At 36.8% G+C, this 24,107-nt stretch overlaps 1 long non-coding RNA gene across 1 annotated transcript in view; it reads right to left on the reverse strand.

Annotated features, from left to right (window-relative positions):
• Window positions 1-5,294: 5,294 nt before the first annotated feature.
• Window positions 5,295-24,107, reverse strand: part of LOC145688946 (uncharacterized) — a 194,922-nt gene continuing 176,109 nt past the window's right edge. The window contains exons 2-3 of the long non-coding RNA XR_014132026.1: window positions 13,482-13,570; window positions 5,295-5,404 (exon numbers count right to left, since the gene is read on the reverse strand). This is a non-coding gene — a long non-coding RNA (uncharacterized LOC145688946). The remainder of the gene's footprint in view (window positions 5,405-13,481; window positions 13,571-24,107) is intronic.

Genomic DNA, 24,107 nt, shown 5'->3' on the forward strand with positions numbered 1-24,107 from the left:
GCTTACTCAGGGGCCGGGGAATGCATGGAATCACTCAGGACGCATAAGATCACCTTGATTCACATCAGGAACTGGGGTGCGTATAGGACCTCGTTCCCTTTGATTAGCATAAAAATATCAATTTCTGAAGTTTTTTTAAAACTTATCATATTATTTTATGAGACTTTTTCGTTATTAATTGAGTAAAATGGCTCACTTCTTAAATTTGGGAGTCATCTTGAATCCTTTGATGAGTATTGATTTTGGAGCCTTATTACGTTATATGAATATATGGAGGTATACTTAAGATTATTTACTTAAATTTGATATGTACTTCGTGATCCATTTCGTTCCAGCTCAGGGATGAACATGGATACCTTAAATGTGTATTGTTCACCCTTACCAATTCTAAGTTAATGTAAGACCTTGTAATTGATATTGTTCTCCTTGAATAATGATTGATTACTATGGTCCAGAGTTCGATTCTTGGTCCTAGTTTTAGAAAATGTTAAGTTTAAGAGGGAGAAGGAGTGCGCCACAGCGGCCGCAATATTGGTGTTTAATTTAACATGGGATCTCAACCATTATTTAGGCAAATCACGGTTTCATTTCGTTCTTTCGCAAAAATGTCTCAGTAGCGCACTAAATATGATGCATCTCATTTTAAAGGTGCAATTTGAACGCTGTGCGTGATATTTTCTTCTTATAAATACAGATAATTATAATCCAAATTCCCATAAGAAAATGATCAAAATCAGACGGAAAAGTCTTCTGTTTTTTTTACAGTAAGGAAAAGAGCTAAAAACTCCGGACTTTTTTCAGAATGGAGTACAATCTTTGTATTTGTGCGCTACTGTACTATTTTTTCGCTGTTTCCAAAGACATCCATTTCACAATCGATGAGAAATTATATTCTTCATAATTGAATCTTCAAAAAAATAGAAATCAGATTTTTTCGTGTTCACGTACTTGGCCGTATAACTGCTAGATGGCACTATAGTCATTCCTCATTCCCCTTTCCTTCTCAGCGGGAGCCAGTCCTTTTGAAAACCTACTTTGAACTTCTTAACAGGGGCGGGAGGAAGGAAATCATTGTGAAGAACGGGAACTTCAAACACGAGGAATGGCAAAATTTATTACCTCTTTGGTTGATGGTTTCTGTTTCAGCAGTACAGTGTGTTTGTAGATGGTTTCTGTGAGAAGTAATTTGTGTTTGTAGCGATAAAGTCAACCTTTCGACAAAAATTTGTGAAGGAGAAGCCGAACCAAAGTCTTCGTTTATCTATTCCAAGAAAGAAATGAAAACTTCCTGCAGGCTAAGAATATACATGCAAGAAAAACAAATAAGATACATTATTATAATCTTTAGGATAGATTAATTCCCGAAATATTCTTTGTTTACCTGTCAAAAAATCAAGAATAATATGGTATAAAGCTCTTTCATCAGCTTCCATCGTACAACATACTAGACACACACATTTATATACAGGATTGAAGCCCATTTTATCCAGTGTATACCTGAGCGTCAAGGGTTTGGGGGGGGCTATATCCTCTATAGCCACCCTTGGATCCGCGCTTGTATATGTATACTATTTACAGTGCCGGAGTTACGTGTAAGCGAAACGAGCTATAGCTTAGGGCCCCGCTCTCTTGGGGGCCCCAAAATCTAAAGAAATATTGGATTTCTAAAATATAAGAGAATTTTAAAAAATAAAGTGAAATTTATATATACGTAGCAACAGTGCTTCCTGTTGTGTAGCCTACGTTCGTGTAATTAATAGGGCTCCTTCTACCAGTCTGCTTCCTAAATTATCTCTAGTTTCTTCATTGCTGTATGTAGGGTGCGTATGTTCATCTGGACACATAAGGACCCCATTACCTTCAACTGCTTGGGGCCCCACTAAACATAAATCCGACTCTGACTATTTATGCATGTTTGCTCCCTCTTTTTTCGAAGCAGTGCTTCTTTGATATTGCTTCCAATTTCGGCAGGTTTTACCAAGGGGGGAAGAGTCCTTACTCATTCCAGGCATTCAAACTAGGGACTGGACTACTTGCTTCCAACATTCTGTCCCCCATGTTTCCCGGTCTGAATCAATTGTCTAAAGCCCATAAAACATTCAAATTCATATGTAGATGTTGCTCATCAGTGTCGACACCTAAATATTTCTCAATCAACGGTAGGTGTGTTTGGTATCCTCAATCTGTCTCCCTCTTATTAGCGGAGCGGTAGTAATATTCGGTAGTAATTATTTTAAAAAAATGTTTTTTAATGTATGTAGTAACGCATAGGAAACTAAATTTTAATATACCCTAGTAGTATAGAAACTTACCATACGGTACCTTACCAAAATAAACACCCTATGCCAAGGACGCAAACATTAACAATAATAAAAAAAGATAATAATAAACATTTTAAAGATATTCTTTCATAAATCAAGTCGCACTTAAAAGTTTTAAAAAAATGTTTATGAATGACTAAAAAAAAGGGATGCGCTCTCATATAGGCTTACAGTTACTTTATAAATTCTTAAAATGACGCACTCCATTCTTTATATTTAGTCTTGCATAAACAAAATTATTTTTAACTTTATAGTGGGAATTTATTAACAAAAGAATGTCTTTAAAAGGTGTCTTATCATATTTTTTAATTCGTTGGACACCTTTTCCAAATCCTAAAGTGATATGCAACCAGGGATACCAGGGCTGGTTAAAGACTAGTATTTATTTTAGGATAAGGAAGTTGAAAATAAAAACATATTAAAATTTGCTTTTAAGATAAATAGATATATTGCAAAGTATGAAAGTAAGAATGGAATATTGTATTGTCACCAGACTTACATCGCTCTGCAACAGTTCTTAGTTCTATGACGTCAGGAAATAAGTTCAATTTATACGAACACTTATTTAATGTTTGAAACAAACACCTGTTACATCCTTGTACACTCATGTCCAAAATGATTGTCGAATTTCTATAACTGTCTTCTTGTAAAAATATCATGTAATAATGATTTTGCAGGAGACTTTTAATACTGATACTATGTGTACAATCGGGAAATATATGTGATAAATTTCATAGGAAAATACAGTAATTATAAATACGAAGATTAGAATGAGTAAAATAAAATGATGCTAAATGGACACGAAAGTTTTGTTTTCGTTTTATTGTTCTTATTTACTGCTCTTTTGACATGAAATTTGCCACATATATGTCTTTGCCGATTGTACGCATACTAACATTATAAGAAATACCGGGTGAATTCGTTATCAAATTATATTCCTACAATAACATATTTATAGACATGCGACAATAATTTTGGACATGAGTGACACATCTTTTAATTCTATTGTTAATGAAGTGGTCTATTTCCCCCAATAAAAACCAACATCAAGCAGGGCATGTGCTCCCTCCTGTCCTTCTAAGTCGGCCCCAAAGCTGAATGTAACATTGCGGCTTTTTCCTGTTATAATAGGTAAAACTCAGGATGGTCAGCAACTGGTATCGAACCCAGGACCATTCGAATGTGAAGGCGAGAGAGAGGGTAAATCTGGTGGTCATATTTTGAAAAGAAAATAAGGAAATGGATTCCACTAAAAAAATTATTCACATTGTCAATACATTTCAAATCTTTGTCTGGGTTTTCTGCCTTTCAATTCCAAGTTCTTTTTTTTTAAACCACGAAGGCTCTAAATAAATTAGAATATCGACTCTCCCGTGTTTTTTTTAAATATTGGCATGGTTCTTCATTTTATATCAGATTCTTCCCGCACTATTCTGTTATTTACCATAGGTAGAATCCTTTGAGAAAGAGGCAGGCGACAAGTGCTTTAGTTCTCTATGGTATGTTTGTGACCGTTGTAGATATTTGAGTGGCTCTTTGACAGGGAGCTGACGGCTGATATCATATTGGTCCCTCTTATTTATTTGTTTCTTCAGTTCGATTTCCCTTTTAGCCAAAAGAAAAGAATTTCACTCTTCTGTCCCATTTACAGCCGTAACCATCCCCCTCCTACGCTGTCCAACTTTGACCACATGCAGGGGAAAACGAAGGAAAATGACAGGTGCATTTGCTTTGACGGCATATCAGCGACAACCCCATCTGTTGCCAAAATAAGGAAACACTTTGCACTGCGATATCTTCGATTTGTCAAGGTCACTTGACTCCCGCCGGCTCTTAACGTCTCCTCGAGGCTATGTTAAACGATGAACTTACTTGACTGCGGATTGAAGCAGGGACCTCACACATTAGAGACTAGCGCTAAGCCACCGTTCCCCCATTGCGAAATTTTAATTTGTTGATTACTTCGTTATAGACAGTGTAATGGTTCCGAGTTTGATTCTTGGTGCTAGTGTTAGGAAAATTTACCGTCCCCTTTCTGATAAGCGAAACGATGATGATGAGAAATGATGAAATGAGAAAACGTCATAAACTTACTTGCTTGTGCATTGAAGCAGAAACCTCACACATTAGACATAAGCGCTGAGCCATCGTACTCCATTCAATGCGAGCTGCTTTTGTGTATGCAGACAAGACGAGCAGATTTAAACAGATTATGTTATATTACACATTTCAGTGCGAGCAGTTTTCACACTAGCTTTATGTTTCCTATATAAAATTATGTCCATGTTATCATCTTTTTACTTCGTGTGCGACTTTGATCTTGAAGGAAACCTTGCTGACCCAGTGCTAAACATTGACATTGAAACGTATAAACATAACCTTATTGTTTAGTTCGCTGTATTTAGAGATGAATCTGACCTTTAGGATTTTTGGTTCAAGTCTAGTTGTGTTCCCTGTAACAATAAATCGGTAACAATGGTCGCGTGATTTTTCAGTGTTGCCAACACTATCAGAATGGACCGATTTATTTAGTCGGAGCAGTTTTGTGACGGAAATTGATTTTTGTTTTGTACACAAAAAATTTTTCTAAACAATTGTGTTTTTACACAAAAACTTTTCTGAAAATAGAATTTTGTTTTGTACAGAAAAGATTTTCTGAAAACAATTTTGTTTCGTACACAAAAAAATTTCTGAAAAGAGTTTTGTTTTGTACACAAAACTTTTCTGAAAGCGAATTTTGTTTCGTGCATATTTTTTGTAAGAGAATTTTGTTTCGTACACGAAAAAAGTCTGAAACAAAAAAAAAATAGTAACGAAAATTAGTTTTTTTCGCAAAACATTGATTTGAGAAATTTTATTTTACCGGTAAACTGATTCAGAAAAGAAAACTGAAATCACATTAAAAAAAAGAAAAAAAAGAATTTGATTTTAGGATGTAAAATAAAATACAAAATTACTTTTTTCTTCATGTTTCTGAACATTTATTTTTTAGCATGTGAAATAGAAAACAGAATTCCTTTCCTACATCTTTGTATACATTTATCTTTCTTCAAAGATAAACTGGTCCGTGACAGGTACAAATTCTGTAAAGAGAATAAAAAACATATGAATATACGTTGTAATATTTATTTTGTTTCCTGTGAAAGAAGAAAAACAGATTATTAACATCTAACAAGAACGTAAACTAACTGATCAAGAGAGAGAGCGAGGTGAGAGAAAGAAAAGCAAATGTGAAGTACCTGAATTCCTTTTTTCCTCCACTGCGTTCTGCAAGGTAATGTCATCTTTTGCATCTGAGTTTGACTCTGCTGTGGCATCAAAAGGAACTCGTGCATCGTTGAAGCATGCCTCTTGTTGCGGTTGACTCTTTTCTCGTCTTTGGGAGGTGATGTTGATTGGATTAGGGAAACATACGGCTGTTTTGGCTATTTTATATCCATTGGACAATGTTTCGTATTTATCGTTTTCGTATTCGTATCGTTTTCGTATTAATAGGCGTTGTTTCTAGTTGAAACTCTACTTCATTTCTTCGGGTTTTGTGAAAAGATGATGATCCTGGGTTCTGTAAATTTTGTGTGGCGTGCTAATGGATATTTTTCACTGGACTGATTAACGATCATTTGCTCCAGATTATTGAAATATAACTTTTGGATTGCTGTGTAATTGAGTGTGAATCCACGAATTTTGCATACATAACTGGTTGATTTCGTGTTGGGGTCGTAGATTTCTAAAGCGTATTGTTTTGGGCCACCAGACACGAATCGTTTAATGTATGTTTTGGGCCCAATTGATTCCAGTTCATTTGACATTGAACCAAGAAATACTTCTGATTCTATTTTGGGCTCTGATGGTCGCTGCGTGAATATCACGGAATCTGTATCGAAATATAGTACTCTTTCTTGTAGCAATTTTAAATATTCGTAGAGTTCCAAACGTGCTTGATACGTCGTAAATGCTCCAAGGATAACATTAGCATTATGATTTTGTACTGGAACATCATCTTCATACTGCCAATAAAAGTATAAGAACGAATCATCAACAGGAAAAATTTGGTTGGCTTGTATATCTGAAGAAGTTAATTTCTGATACAGTTCCTTGGGGTCGTTAATGATTGTCGTTTGGCTGAAATTGTCTCTTATAGCGAGTCGTCCCCAGAAGGCATTCAAACAGAGTTTTGCAAGCAGTAGCGTAACTAGAATTTTTCTCAGGGGGGCCAACGAAGGGCCAAAGAAAATTTTGAGGAAGCCATCTCCAATGAACGAATTTTTTTCATATATATATATATATATATATATATATATATATATATATATATATATATATATATATATATATATATATGTGTGTGTGTGTGTGTTTTCAAGGTGAATGTTTTCATCTTTGTTGTTCATGACTTTACTCTTTTATGGAGAGAGTGTAAGAATTTACTATTTCAAACAACTAGGATATATTAATTCAATTGATTTCCAATATAAGTAAGTAGTAATTTAACCGCTGCATTTAAAATATGTGTGGCTGGCAGATTTAAGTGGAAGCAGAGAAATACACTTTTACAGGTCAAGCAAATAACTTAGAGGTTCATGCCTCGACTTAAAAGAGGATCTTTCTAGTCTTGTGGGCAGCAGCATACTTATCAACAACTTCTTCAAGATCTAACGATTTAACAATTTTCTTTAATATAAAGTAATCCTAAGTTTTTCAACCTATCATCAGTCATTGAATTACCTATATATCTTTAATCTTTTCAAACATGAGAATGGCCTTTCACATGTAGCACCAGAAACTTATATAGAGATTATATGTAACTTGTTAGTTTCTAGGAATGCATTTTTGTAGACGCAAAGATGAACGAAATTCACCAAGGAATCAAATTTGGTTTTCTCTCGTCTTCATACAACTTAATTCTGTTTGGGAAAATTTTGAGTTTACATTTAAGTATTTCCAGATCACCTTCATAATACCGGATCATATGCTCCACAATGTTGTAATTTAGAAAGTTTTCACCTTTTCGATGTAGAGTAGTGATTGATCTAATGATTTTGCTACATGATCCAAAGCGTTTTTCCGTCTCAGTGATTGCTTTATAGATAAACTGTATTAATAATAATAATAAAGTAACATGTGATGTACGAAGACAAAAGTGCTTACAAGACAAACGTCTCACAGAAACAGGAACTGAACTCTAACAGAACAGTGATTTGCCGTTCCACCCCACTTTAAATTATAAGCCTTACTCTTGAAGCTTAAGTTTCACTCTAAAGTAAACTGCCAATAATTATCATGCATTCTTAATATTTCAGAAAAATGTCAAAATTTCACGCTGTAAAAAATTTTAGCCTAATCAGTGCCGAAACTAGACACTTGATGCCCAGGGCAAATTTTGCGATTAGTAAGTTATCCGTTTCATCTACATCCACACCAATAAACACACATATTGATTTGCTGGCGCCCGGGCAACTGCCCCGCTTCCAGTATCTTGAACTGATATGACCGTAGTTCAATTGCTTTTTGTTAGTTTTACCCTTGAGCTCTAAAACTGAGTAAAAATGTGCCTTTACGTTATTAAAATGATGAAGCAAAAAGAGGAAATATATTTTTCTTTCCCTAATATCAAACAGTGTTAGAACAGACATTTAAATCGGGATTCCTTACAGCAAAAGAAGTATACGTGGCCCTTTTTTTCTTTCGTTTGTTTACCTTCACTACTTTTTAGAATTTGACGTGAATTCAAATATACAAACATTTCACACCCACACCGAATGCCCAAAGCTCAGCAGTAGTACATCAGCTTAAGATTCGGAAGATGGTGTTATTGATTCCTCGTGGATAAATATTTCAACTGAGGAGATTACCAAGATTGTTCCTCGGTGGCCGTATTGACTAATTTCCCTTATTTCTCTACTCTGAGTCTCGGATGTTTCAAAACCTTAAAATAAATTCAAATGATGTTGAAATAACGCTACTATCCTGTAGTCGATGCTAAATTAATATTGTAAGTTTTGAGATTAGATTTGAAGGAGGGGCATTAATTAGTATATCCTGTTGAAAATCCATGTCACCACTGATTTACTGTTCTGCATAATTCCTACAATGTAATTTTCTCAGAAATGCATATTTTGACGCAGAGTTAATATAAACCTGTGATAAAAATTGGTATTTACTGACTGAATTTACTGAATGGAATATCTGTAGACCAGTCCCACAAACATCAGATTACAGGATGATACAACCTGGTCATGGGAGTGACTACACTTTTACATAAAACAGCATTACTGCCCAGGGGCGTCATTTAGGAGGGTAGGCAGGGGCATTTGCCCCCCCTGAGATTGAGATGTATATAGATTTTATCAATAGAATACTAGTAAATCAGAGAAAAATTCGAAATTTTACTTATATCAAGGGGTGTTGCCCACCCCAAGCAAAATCTGAAATGACACTCCTGTTACTGCCGCGACCAAGTTGTAACATCTCGGTATCTTACCTGATGGTTAGTAATCAGGAGATTGTAGCACTGGCTCTGTGATAAATTTCGGAATTTCTCTAGTAGTAGCAGTTTAGTTTACAGTTTAAATTAAGCTACAGTTAAAATAGTTTAAAAGAAAATACTTCTGAAAGATTTATTTATAAAGAATCACTGATTTTTGTTAGTTTCACTTCCCCAGGCTTTAGTTAATAGAATAGGTCCACCAAGTGTAAAGTTTTACTGCAGTGCATGCTGTTTGTAAGAAATCATCTTTTATTTTAGTATGACTTTCAACATTGAAGCAGATCAGGATGCAGACTGATTTTTTTTTTGTTCTTTATCGAAAACAAAGAAGACAACCAGATAAGGGACAGAGGTTAAAAGGAACGTTCAGTTGCTGAGGTCAATGCATGCATGTTACAGATTTAGATAAATTAGATCTTGCTGTACTCCAAACAAAAAGGAACCTGAAGATTTTTGCTCGGAACGCAGACTATGGCAACATACGATATTCTGCAGTTGGTAACTTTGTTATCGAGATATGTATCGGTAGTAGTTTAACTTGCGGCCACTATTAATTCACCGTTTGTCGACCTATAGCAGTATCACTCTGTGTGGGGGGCCGCTAGGGAGCCAAGATTTTGAGCAAAAGAGCCTGGCCCCCAGACCCACCTTTGGCTCCGCCACTGTTTGCAAGGCTACGTCGTGCTGAATTTGTCATTTTATTTGCTGCATCTAAATTTATGCCTTCACGCTGTTGTACTATTTGAATATACTGCTGCTTTTCTTCAACGGTGACGCAATTGGCTGGCCATCCAGAAGCTTAAAGCTTAGATTTAAAAAATGTGTTAACGTATTCGCTGAATAATCCGCCACTGTTGGTTTCAGCATCATATACGGTGATGTCGTAATCCAAAATTTCGTAAATTTCAATTACTTGATACTCAAGTTCAATGAGTTTTTGAATTTCATAGGACACCTACGTTTCTGTTAGACTTCGTTCACTGTCGGAATGTGTACATTCAAAATCTTGATTTAATGCTGTGGCACAGGAAGCTCAAAGTGGAAACAACAACTTCTTATTTGAGGGAAATGGCAGTACTGGATGAAAGATTTCTGCTAGGCAAAATCTTTAATTTGATTAAACCGTTGACATCTTGAATGGCGGGCATTTTGTGATCTTCCTGTAGGTAAATTCGTGGGTATCCTATTGGATACCGTCCACATTTATTTACATATGAGTACATTGAAACAATATACAAAAATTGAATTTCTTCCCTTTCATTTTCATTTGCGAAGTGATAAAATTTAATTGCATTAACACAGCCACTATAGAAGCTGTCTCTTGTATTTAAAGGTGTCTTATCAGTATAAGAATGTGTTTTTAAAGAAGAGGCCAATGCTAGATTGGATTTTAACACTTGACGAAATTCACATTCCCACATTTCACGTACCCTATATCCCATGGATCGTAATAATTTCATTTTACGCTTGTTCAGTCTTAGCGATAGTTAATATTTTCTTCGGAGTTGTGATAAATGCCTGATCACGGTCTGTAGGGACACAGAGAGGAAAACCGTGGACCCTACAACCTTGAAATTCAAACACGTGTTCCTCTTCTGTGTCGGGATGTTTATAGTAGCCCTCCAGAGGGAACCCAGCAATAAAAAATTATTTTCCTCTTGCTGCATGTAGAGTTGGATGTCCTTCTTTTTCTTCCATAGAGGCAATGCACTGCAAGCGATCCGTGACTGATTGTTTCTGTGACGGTATCCTTGTGCAGGAAGACGGCTAATAGAAATTTTAAGAAATTTCGTCGAAATACTAAGTTGTACGCATTCGCCAAAGTGATAGCCTCCGAAAAGCATAGACGTGGGTTTCTTGTTCGAAAGTGGTCATGAAAGATATACAAGCCATTCGAAGTACGTTGACGTCCTAGACACAATATTTCACCAATTATTCCTGAAATATAAACGCATCGTTCTGGGTTCGTTGTACCATGTCATGAATTTCACTCGTTCATCCACTTTCATTTCATCTGCACCATAATAATTGATGACCGGTAATTTTCCCACATACGATTGATTTGCAGCAGTGTTAAAAAGGTGTGCCTAATATCCTTTGGTCGCTGGTAAATGAAATGCCTTGTATAATTTACTTAAAGCCATTGGCAGGAAATTTAAGGAGTCAATAAAAGACAAGTGATTCAGTTTCAAGTTTAAAATTTTTGTTCCGTTCAAGATCAAAGTAGGTTTCAATTTATGTTCTTGCACTAAAGATTTAAGAATACAATGACCATCATATCCCTTAGAGCTATGTGCCAAAGATACAATAAGTTTGATGTTGCGTCGTGGTTGACGTAAATATGCAAGAAAGACATTGATCGGATCATCTTGAAGAGTATTTTCCCGCTGTCCACAAAATTCACACGGGTGATGTATATATTCATCTTGAACAAAGTTGTAACATATTTGTTGGGCTACCAGTTGGGCTTATGAATTGTCTTCGTCAATGAAAGTATCCTGTGTGACTTCGATATCATAAAAAAACAATCATAGCCTTCTTTGCATGTAACACTGATGGAACTCCGGGCTTTAATTGAGTCGTATCAGGTTTTATGTAGCTTTGGTGAGTAGACATAACGTTTTTACGACACACATTACAAAAATAATCTGTACAATGGTGTTCTCTTAACCCTAAATGGACAGACGAATAAATGCGTAAATATTTGGAACACTCTTTCACCATCTTGCATGTTGGCTGGCCCTTATGATATGGTACAGTCAGATGATTTATATAGCATGTTTCACCATAAAATTCACGATTGGATTCTGGACACTGCTTCTCCGTATTGGTCTTACTGAATGCCGGTTTCTGCAAAACATTTCTCACAAATGGGCGAGCAGTTCTCTATCGCTATGTCTATTAAGATGATCATATTTTTGTGGCATGCAACACACTAATAGTTGGTAAAAAAAACGGAAGTTAATGATGTGATGATATCATAATGAGAATTGATGATTAAATTGACTGGAATCTTATCGTCGCCACCAGGCCCTTCATAGAGAATATCTTCTGCGGAAAACTGGTGTAAACACTAAGTTTATAATCGGTCTAGTAGCGTTGCAATTGTCGCAATTCTTCCACGGATGCCCCATGATCTAAATTCACTAAGGATCTGCACAAAAGTTTATGTTTGTCAGGGAGAACGACACATTTGCTCTGGATCTTATATTGTCTGTACAGTTTCTTGTTCGTATCTTCATATATTTTTAGGCCAATTCCAAAAACAATCACATAAGCCAAACATTTCTTGTTGGTGTTTTTTACACGTAAAATGCCATTCTTGCGTTCCAGGAACTCTTCGTTTGATAAAAGACCTTGACGTACCAATCCAAATCCACGGGGCACATCCACATGATGAAAATGTATAATGAACTGTTCGTTCATGAGAAAAATATCGTTACTTTGAAGGATGCGATCAAAGGAAACCCTTAAAATTTCCAGTGTCAGATTACTTCACGTCTAAACGATAAATAAAACGGCTTGTTCTTTTCATCATGAGATAAAATCGTTAATCGAACCATCGATGATTCGTCAACATTTTCCAATAAGTAATCCAACATTTGTTGAAAGGAGGTCTGAACCCACTCAACAATATCGGTGTCACTGGTCGGAGCATTGATTTGAATTTCAAGCATTCGTAAAACAGCTCGCCGATTGATTTCTCGTAAAACAGTAAAGTCAGAAGTACCATATTCAAACAGGAAAAGGTAAGGTAAAACAAAAAGGAATAGGCAATATAAACAAATATCTAAAACGAGAAAAGAGAAAGCAAACATGAATTAAAATTTAATTCACAGATCAGAATTCGCTTACAGGTTTAACAGGATCAAAATGACTACACGATCAATTCTAAAAGAATTTTCATATCTCAAATAGTCTTACTGCTGAAACGTTTTATTAGTATTATCATACTGGAAATCAAACCCGGGACCAACATCAGCATGTAACTGACCTACGATTCTATAGTGATAAAAATAAATAAAATTGTTTTCTAACTGTGCTCAGAGAATCGCTGTATTAAGCATTCTTCCCTCCCACACTGAACTTTAAAACGTATGACAACATGAAACGAAAACAAAATCTCATGCGTCTGCTTTTTCGAGCTGAGCGGTTAGACAAAGAATAATCGAATTCGATTCTCGGCGGGAGATCAGATCCCACATTAAACTGAAGGTCCACGTCTTACTGTTAAAAGGCACGTTGTAGGGGAACAAATTCGTATCTAGTTTTTTTTGAAAAACTAAAATTTTGTAATTTTAAAATTACGTTAATGGTAACTTTCAGAAACTCTTCTTCCTCGTAGATAAGTGCTTAGCCTTACGCACCTCTGGCTCAGGTTCAACACATAGTATGCATTGAGATTTAACATTTATCTGTATTCCTAACCCCACTACTGAAGGGACGCTAAATCAAACACCAAAAATCCATGTCATTCCCGTGTTTACTTCTAATCTGTGGGATTCCTGATTCGACCCCCGTTCAAGTAAGTGAGGGTACTCCCACTAATTCTTCCATTTGCTCTCTCATAGGCTAAATATTACATTCTAAAATAAAACAGTGATATCAATGTTATCCTCATGCGTAATACGTTTAAGAAGCACTCCACTGTTGATAAACACTTAATAACTTACCTCAAATCCAGTGAACGAAGTAAAGTTACGCTGACACTAGAGGTACACCTTCATTCATTCACAATCTTCGTGGAAATAGGACTTGAAAACTGAAAAAAATAATTTTTATTTAGGTCAGAAACGTGTTCAACTATAAAGTGACATCACTATCAGCCAATCAAAAAAAAGGAAATTAATAAATGACATCACGGAGAACGAATGAAAGCACAGCATTCATCATGTGTCATGAGCCGACACGTGATGTAACAAACAATCTGATTGGTTCTGAAATTATTCACGTTTTTCTCCTTACACATCAATCGTTACGACATCTAGTATCGCAATTCTAATTATGATATCATACCCTTGACTCGTTAGTTTATTACGACATTCAAATTACCACATCTAAAACTGTGATTCATTTTTCTTAAACTTGATTGAAAAATGTAACACTCATCGATACGTTACGAAACTGTCTTTGACATGAATGTAAAGTTGAGCTTTAAAAGTCCGTCGTTCCACTAACAGCTGAGAAAAAGGTTGATGTAGTACTCTTCGTAAAACCACATTCTCCAATTTCACAATAACATACTTCTATGCGTAATAACAAGTAGAAATGTGTAATGTAACATAATCTGTTTAAAACTGCTCGTCTTCTTTTCATACGCAAAAACTGTTCACAGAGAAAACTAAAAACTTCTCAATGGGGCACGGTGGCTCAGCGCTTATTTCTGATGGAACGAAATGAATCACGAAGTACATATCAAATTTAAGTATATAATCTTAAGTATACCTCCATATAACGTAATAAGGCTCCAAAATCAATACCCATCAAAGGAAACAAGATGACTTCAAAATTTAAAAATTGAACCGTTAATAACGATAAAGTCTCGTAAAATAATAGGATAAGTTAAAAAACTTCCGAAATTGATATTTTTATACTCGTTAAAGGGAACGAGGTCTATACGTACCCCAACTCCTGATGTGAATCAAGGTAAACTTATGTGTCCTGAGTGATTGTATGCATTCCCCGGTCCCGGAGTAAGCATAAGCAAAATTTCAATAGGTGACGCAATCACGGGCCAAAGCATCCCAGGTTTATTTCCACTAACGCTATGGTCCATGGGGGCCCCAAATCGAAAAGTCAAGAGTGCGATAGTGTCACTCCGACATCAAACAAACATATGAGCTCGAATCAAATACCTCTAATTCATTCGCAACAGTAGGGGACGCAGTAGCTCAGTGATAGAGTGTTCACATTTGCTCTACGGGGTTCCTGGTTTAAACCCCTCGAAAGTAGTTTTCTATTGGGTAACATCATGCTCGGGATACTCCAATTTTCTCCCACAGTTTCATTCCACCAATTCATTCATTTCTCATCGTCACCGTCTCCTTTAGCCTAACCGGCATACCTGTGGAACGTAAAACTGAAGATTTCATTTGCACCAGTTACATCTGCAGATTTCATCAAAGAGATAACAATAACCAAATTTTATCACATAAAAGGGATTGCAAATAAAACTGCATTCATAAACCTGTACTAATTCATAACGTAATAAATCATCAAGGATATGTTTTTAATAATTTTAAAATATCATCATGACCTCTAATCCAAAAATCCGACTTCAATGACGTCATAGTCGGGCCAAGATAGAACTGACTCATTCGCACCAGCGTGCCTGGCCCCTGAGTAAGCATAAGAAAAATTTCAATAGGTGACGCAATCCTTGGCAAAAGGATCCCTGATTCTTTCGCATTAACGCTACGGTCCAAGAGGACCCAAATTGGATAATCAAAAGTTATATCAGGTCAGGCCAATACTAGTAACTCGTTGCTGTAATAAGAGGCTGTTGCAGACAAGGCGCTGATCCTGGAGAATATAACCGCTACCAGGTTATAGAAGGATTTTCTGGGGACACTCTGTATATTTCGTAAAGACAGTATTTATTAATTTCGATTTGTACTTTATTCTGCGACGGATATAAATTCTTTCTTTGGTGGGAATTTCTCTTTTCCCACACAATTGAACAAAGAATCTCACATTGTTTTTTTCATTTATATATTTAAAACATTGCTTTTGGTCAGAACATTTCAGTTAGTGACAAACTATTTCAGTGTTTCTCCCTGACTTATATATGCACAGTATATATTCTATAGTTATTCGGAACTGAGTTAAGTGTTTTCTTTAATCGCTTGTGAAACATTGCCATAGATTGGAGAAATACGGGCTGACCAGATATTCCAGTGACTAAAGCGGCACCAATTGCGTTGTTTCGCAGCTCGTTATCGTACTTTCTCACGCCAGAGTTACCGCTGTGTCTAGTGCATTATAGGCAGTTGACTAAAATTAACACAAATTATTTTCTGTATTCCATTTGCATCTGCATACAGGTGCTTTAACTGAGTGATTTTTGAAATGAACTGCCAACACTTTTTAGTTGACCATTGCAACCCGTACCTTGAGCTTTGGTGCTCAGAGAGTGTGAATCCGATTCTGTACGTAGCCACCAAGCAAGTTGCGTTGGGAACAAAGTACGATTGTGTGTTAAGGTGCACAAGCTATTAGCCGGCGAATTACGTTTTCTTACGACTAGCCCCAACTAGTGAAGTCCCCGGTTCACAAACCTAGTGCGCTTAAAGGTTAAATACGCGCCCTCCAACATCAGCATTCTACTTTGGAGGATTTCTTGTTAAATTTGCTGAAGACTCATCTTTACGCTGCAGGGTTGTTGGCGCAGCAACTGGATTCATCGTGGGACGATCCAGAGAACTTTTCGACAGTGCTAATCCACCAAGTGCGTCAATGGTGTGAGAGAGGCATTTACAGTGAAATCCGAATTATAATCTATTTGTGTAATTTCAGTGACGTAAATTATTATACATATTCAGTGTTCAGTGTTGTGTTCATTCCTCTTCATTATTTTTATATAATAGTGTTCTAATAAATAAGTATAGTGTTATTTAATCCAGTGTGTTTTCGTTGTTTGTATGAGTGATGTTTGTGTGCGTTATGGTCTGTATGACCGTCTGATCGTCCGTGAGGTTTTCAAGACGAGACACCCGAACCTCAAGGCGCCTAATGCTCGTCTCATCATTGAGACCGACAAGCGATTTGGGAACAGTTTGTAACTCTTCTTGGAGAGGCCCTTCATCGTCCTGTCCAGGTAAATTCCAGTCTCAGGAGAATACTTATTGGTAGGACCACGAACAACGAACAGCGAAAAGAAATCAGAATGGTTACAAATAAATGTTCACCCGAATAGAGACCTCGAATTGAGTTGGTTACAAATAAATGTCCGCCCGAACAGCGACCCGAATCCAGGACGGTTACAAGAGCCAGGTGTGCCCGGCCCCCCAAAACATTTTTATATGTTTTTTCTTCTTATATGTATTGTTATGTGATTTTTTTTACGAATGGGGCCCCCAAAGGTACAGCAAAATCGGCGTTCTTCGTTCGAGATGCCTGAAGTGCGAACATGTTAGTGCATGTTTGGCATGTACCTAGTACTCCGTCTGGTGGGTATTCTTGAGCATTAGACATCCTAGGAACGAAATTTAGCGCTCACCAGGAGTTCTCGTTAAATAGATATTTTGAATTTTTTTAGCTAATTTTCTAAACTTTTACACTGTGTTCCTGTCGCCATCTTGTCTTACTGCTTCGCTCTCGTGGGAGAAGTACACCTACAAAAAGAACCGTTTTTGAGATTTTTTACATTAATGTTGAGTTTTGTTACAATATCTCAGTTACTAGAGCTACAGTAAATTTATGAAATGTTTTCAAACATTTATAATAACTATGCATATATATAATATATAAAAATAGGGTGATTTTTTTTGCTGTCTACCATCTGTTCATGAAATTTTCGTTTCATGGTTTTCTTGATGTACATATCTTTAGTTAAAAAATAAAAAATCAATGAAAACGAGTGCTGTTTATACTCAAGTGTTAAAAGGGCAATGAAAACAAAGAGGTTTAAGGGAACAAACTTCTACAGTATATTGATGTAATCTTAGTTTTTCTCGTTTACATTGCGTGAAACGCAATATTAGTAGATTTTATTAAGATGGAGATTTGATTTAACCGGTTAATTGTAATTTAAAATATAAACTTTTAAATGAAACAATTTTTTTTTATGTTTTCCTGCCTTACATTATCGAAAAGAAATGACAAATATGTAAAGCTCTCAATACTAATGCAAGTTTGTTTTTGGTTTCTTTCCTTATATAATTTCCAGTCACGAACCTACTAACGTAACTTTGGTTAACCAGTATTCACCAAAGAAAATAACTTTCAATGTAAGAAGTGCTTCGGAAAGAATAAAGGTATGTACTTCATTAATAAATATGTATATATACTCCATTAAATTATGAATTACATTTGCATTACAGCAACAAATACTGCACCAAATACTACAATTGAAGAAACATTATTTCAAATCTGAAAAGGAATTATAACAAGATGACTTAAAATACCTTAAACACGCTTAAGAAATATACAGTGATGGTAAATCTAGAGTTGGCTTTTGGCAAATGTCTAGATTGACGACGATTTTATGGCGAAGATAGAAATGAGCTGTTGTTATTTACAGTATCGATTGCATACTCTCTGCGAGGAGGAACAGGATTGCGGAGGACAATAAACTGTGAAGACAGTAACTGTGTAGAATGGACAAAATATGTGATCTGCAAAGAGGTCAAAGTTTCTACAGAGGTTGTTCAGTCTACATTTGGTCAATTTCGACTTACCTAAATTTTAGAATAATGTATGGCGCCAGGTCCGTAAGTGCTCGATGTGTTTCCCTTGGTTCCTAATAATAGACCGACATCGTAATTTACATTGTAATAGACTCCTCTGAAGAACTGGGAGGGGAATCTTGTTTCATTCCCTTTGCACAGCTTTCCAAAGTAATTCCACAGTTCCCAAAACCCGCTTTAGCAATCCAAATTCACAATAGTCCATAGGACTTGCATCTGGAAATTTAACACATACCTCATTGAAAGGTATCACCTGTATACCACTTGCCTCCTCCATCTCCCTGTAGAATGCGAGGGACGATCGTGATGTATGTGATGAGGCCTTGTACATGTGAATACGCACCAGATTGGCGTTATTTCCGCACATTGTTGGAATCTCATGCTCGAAGATCGGTCGCATGATCTGCTCCTGAAAATACTGCGAATCTATTTTGCAGTTCTTCGCTACCCTACGAATCTTTAGTTTACCTCGGTAACAGTAGTCATTAATGACCACGAACCCTTTTGGGAAGGATTCTTTACAGACACGGACCCACCTTCTGAAGTTCTTAGCGCCTTTCTCTCGGTACATGATGGCTCTCAGATTGCTGCAGTAGGAAAGGTAAATTCATGTTTCATCGAGCTTTACGACGTACATCCACCTTTGTTTTGCCACAGCCCGTTCCTACAGCTTCCGGGCGTTACACTTTCGTTTCTTTTGGTGGGCATCCGTGAGAAGATGGCCCCGAGATTTCATGACTTTTTCCTGCTTGAGTTGATTGTGTAACGTCCGGCCCACAGTCCCCAAAGAGACGTCAAGTCGATTAGCCATACACATTTTGTGTTGGCGGAGTTTCTTGCATTGCCATTTTGCGAAGTTTTCTCTGCATGATGAAGGTGGTTTTGTTGCATTCCCGCTTCCTGTTTAACTTCGTTGGTGATCCAAATGGTGGAGTTTCGTTGCCTTTGTACTTTTTAATAACATTTGTTATTACACTTAAACTTATGTTGCAACCATTCTTTTGCGCTGTTTTCTAATGACAGAAACACTAAAGTGAGCGTCATAAAGGGCCGCAACATAGCCTTCCCAAACCGGCTTAGTTTGGGCGGCATTTTGGTCACAGAGAGGAAACCCACACACTTGGAACCAAATTTAACACAAAACTCACAACAATGGTTCTGTTTTGTGCTTTATTGTCGTCCGCGCGGAAAAACAACTCCGTTCGCAGGAAGCCAATGCACAGCACCGCATTACTCCACGAGACTATTCTGCCTGCGATTGTGAAGGGACGAAATCGGCTAAACGTAGGCTGAACAACCTCTGCATTTGATTACAGTGAGGGAATGAAAAAAGTGGCAACGCTATTGGTTGTATCTAAATGACAATGTCCTTGATGGTGACGACCTTCAAAATTCAGGGCAAAGCCACAACAGACATGGATAGTGGTCGCATACTAACCCTGAGTGGCAGATCCGCCTATAATTGATGTGAATTGTTACTCAGAACTAAACTGCGATTAAGTTCGAAATAGCGAAGATACTCAAGCACCATATCTGAAAATCTATTTTCATTATCTGAAATCCCTCAGCCCAAAATTACATAATAAGGTATGTTATCGGTAGCAGAAGTGAAACCGCTGATAAAAAAAACATATGAGCCTAGCACAGCTCCTATGATGTCTACAGTATGCAAACCGGAAACTGACAATTAATAATAGGAATTGTGGGCAAAGTAACAAAATTTTTGGGCATGGCTAATTCACGTCAGTTGAAAGTATACTCTCCGTTTATGTCTAATAGAACACAAGGGAACATTTGTGGCTATGATCTGCAGTTTGACAGTGAAGTTGTGGACCAAAGCTCCTTGTATTCATTAAGCTCAAAATGCATCTGCATTTTAGATAATGTGCGTTTTTTATCTGAGACGTTACCGATTAAAGTATCATCTTTCAAGTTCCAATTAGCTTATAAGCAATACTAAGTTGCTACTGAATGGTTTGAGGACGTAAGTTTGAAATTGAGCTCCCTGTCCGACTCACCTTATTATTGTACATGAAAATAGTCCAATATATGTAGAATATATGGAAGATATAAATCTGGTTCAACTTCCTATTTCATCTTCACTCAGGGAACATAGTAATTTACTGCGTCCGCGTAAGTCAATAATATTTCAAGCGCTAGCATTCTGACCTTCTTCGTTTCTATTTTACGTCACATAAAAACTGCCATAACTGTGAAAAATGAAAGGCGGTATAGTACTCAGGTAGGTAACATTATTTCCATTTTTCTAATATTCGTTTGTATAATTTTAGCTCAGGCACAATTCTAGTTTTTTCTTAATTCAAAAAATACTATATTGTATTATCAAAATTTCGTGATATTATCTATTCTCTTTTACAGTTAATTGGGCTCAGTCAATATGAAGTTCCCCTGGTAAATAGCTTTGCTTTTTCTCCAGATATAACAACTGATTTTATACCCAAAGTGGCTAAGATTCTTCTCTCTATTCAGATAGACAGTGTGGAAAAAGACGCATATGCTTTATCTCCTTATTCAAGAAATTGTAAATTCCCCCACGAAAATAATACCATGTGGACTTTCAGATATTACAGCTACTCCGCCTGCATAGCTCAATGCAGACTTGCAACGAAGATGAGACTCTGCAATTGTACAGACACACTGGTAGGATACAATTTAGGTAAGAAAATAACTTCAAACAAAAAGTATTATACACCCTTATGCTCTTTCAGGTGAGTATATAGCTTTTACTTCCTTTATTTCTTGCATAATCATAAAGGAAATGATTAATACTTTTGAAATAAATTGTGTTTTTTGTTCCTATAAGTCAGTGAATCAGTTCCCCTTAAAAGGTCATACGGTTCGAACACGATTTAGAAAAAGTAGATCGTCTTTCGTAGTCTGTAAAAGGAATTACCTTCCTATGTACCAGATAAGAATGACAGGGAGATAGATAAAGTGTGGTTGTGGTTGTTTTATATTATAATGTTCTTAAAATAGAACGAAATATTTTAGTTTTACGTCTTACTTTTATACTATGTACATGATAGAAATCATGATCATAATAATTAATTTAATAGTATAGAAGTGGGAAGAAACAGTCAACCTCAAGAAATGAAGGCAATCTGTGCCCGCGGAAACAGTCAACCTCCAGAAATGAAGGCAATCACTGTCTGAAGAAACAGTCAACCTCCAGAAATGAAGGCAATCACTGTCTGAAGAAACAGTCAACCTCCAGACATGAAGGCAATCACTGTCTGAAGAAACAGTCAACCTCCAGAAATGAAGGCAATCACAGCAAAGCGCACTTAGGGTGATCTCCAGTCCAATCAGTGACTCCACTCACCAGAGATGAACACCCAATCACTACGCCAGAGAGGCCTCTTGAAATGTTTGTAAAACTCGATGAAATTTCTTCAAGTCACAGTGCGATATTGTATGATATACCGTGCTATACCAAAATATAAAACAAAATGTTTCCTTCGAGGTTATAGTTGTATTTGTTGTAAAGGAGTGGATCTGATTCTGAACGCATTTTCCCATATAAATGTTTGAGATATACCTACAATATCACGTTTACTAATATTCAATGATAGTGAGATAAAAACATATTATAATAGAATTAGGAAAATGTATCAGTGTTCGTCCATTTAATAATCGATCTTGAACGTTTCTACAACAATTATTTAATAAGCTGAAAGGTGTCCCTTGCATCTCTTCCTCTTCATTTCTACAACAATAAGAACCTCGCAATAACTAACATATGACAATGCAATGAACTTTATTTTTAATTATCCAATTTACATGTAACGAATGTGGCAATCAAAATAAATTAGAATATATGCAATTTACTCAGGGTATTTTATATTAAATAATATATTAGAATGATCAACCCAATTTTGAATACAGAATGTGTATTATCCTTCAAATTCATTGCAAAAAGTCACATTCTTAAATGTTTTTTGAATGTTTTCAAGTAATTATTTTGTAGAAATATTTACAAAAAAGAGTTCAACGTTGGTAATATGTCAGATATTGTTACTAGATGTATTACGCTTTACACAGGGCTGCTGTTTAGCAATGAGAATAATCTCAATACTAAATTGTTCATTAATCTTTTGAATTTGCGCCTTAGTTTTGATTCTATTGTTTAGTTGCTGGACATACTTACTGTTTAGTTAATTACGTAACCTGTTTCAGTTGAGTGTGTTTAATGGTCCTCATATGTACCTCTAACTTTTAATAATATTCTACTTTTGTTGAAGTAATTACTGTGATAGAGGTACTCTAAGTTTGAATGTTTTCAAACATGGGCAACACTCTGTTTTAAGTTTTAACTAAATACTAAACTGCCGGAAAATAAAAGTGCCACACCATACCAAACAGGAATTGGATTGATGTGCTTTTTTTTGGGGTAATAGAGAAGTAGATGATTAACTGTGTAACAGTTTCGGCCAATGAATGGCAGCGCCACAGAGGGACATTTGCGCCACCTGTGACGAATCTGTGGTGTGAATTAGCATAAGCATCTGTTGTGAATCATCAGGTGCATGCAAGTGAATCACACAGTAACCACAAGCAGGACAACATGCCACGACGACTCGGTCATGCTCCATACAGTGAAATGAGTGAGTTCAAACGGGATCGTACTGTGAGGCTTAGAGGCTGGTGGGTCCTTTCGTCGAATTGGCAACCACGTAGGTCTTGATGCATCTGAGGTGCAGCAGTGTTGACTGCGATGGATGGCAACCCATTCTAACATTCTGGATGTCCTCGTAGCACTTACGTACGCCAAGATCGCCGTGTTGTAAGGGCGGCATTGGCAGACCGCACAACTACCACGTACAACATTCGAGCAAACGTGGCTTCTGAAGTTTCCACACGCACTATTGGGAAGAGATTACTAGTGATAGAACTTCGGACATACAAACCAATTGCTCGTCTTCCACTGATGTCACATGTGTACATGTCCATGACGTACATGGTTGGCCTCGTGACAGCAAAGGTGCACCTGGAGGAGAGAATGGCATTAAGTTGTGTTCCACAATGAAAGCCGATTCTCTCTCTATGCAAGTGATGTTAGATCGCGAATACGACGTGGACCCGGAAAGCGTCTGCTCAAACAGTTCGCGCGTGAAAGATGTAGCGGTCCCACCCCAGGTGCTATGGTGTGTGGCGAAAAACGCTACAACTCTCGCTCACCTTTACTGTCTGTAAATGGGATATTGACAAGCACCTCTTACGTGCAACACGCGGTAGAAACTGTTTTACCGCCATTCTTCAGACAGGAGGTTTCTGTACTCTTCCAGCAATACAATGCCCAACCACATACTGCCCGTGCAACAGAACGTGCTCTGTAAGGTGTGTCCCGACTTCCCTGGCAAGCACGCTCCCGAGATTTCTCTCCTACTGAACATGTACGGGACATTGTGGGTTGACAACTGACAACTGCTCCACCTCCACCTACAACTATTGCTGCTTTGCGCGACCAGATCGAGCAGGCATATCAGAATGTACCGCAAAAATTGTACCCGTCATCTTTATGATCGAATCATGCAAGAATCCGTGCCTGTATTGCAGTTCGTGGAGGGTATAGACGGTACTAGAGTGGTTTTGGTAGTGTGATTATAGGCGTGCCGTTCACAGAACAATGTATTGCAGGAGATAATATTGGAATTATCTCATATTCGTACCATGTATAGTATATGGATTTCGTACCATGTATAGTATACTTCCTTAGTTTGTAATGAATAAAACGATGGAAAGTTTCAAATCACTTGTAAAATCCATCAATGTTTCATGTTAACTAGGAGCAAACGTTAATATATTCAGTAAATGTTACTGTTGCCGAAGTCGATGTGTAATAAATGTTTTTGAAGCGTGGGCGTGGTGGCT

The sequence above is a fragment of the Thermobia domestica genome, chromosome 7 (genome assembly GCF_964235325.1).
Source record: "Thermobia domestica chromosome 7, izTheDome1.hap1.1, whole genome shotgun sequence".
Classification (NCBI taxonomy): domain Eukaryota; kingdom Metazoa; phylum Arthropoda; class Insecta; order Zygentoma; family Lepismatidae; genus Thermobia; species Thermobia domestica.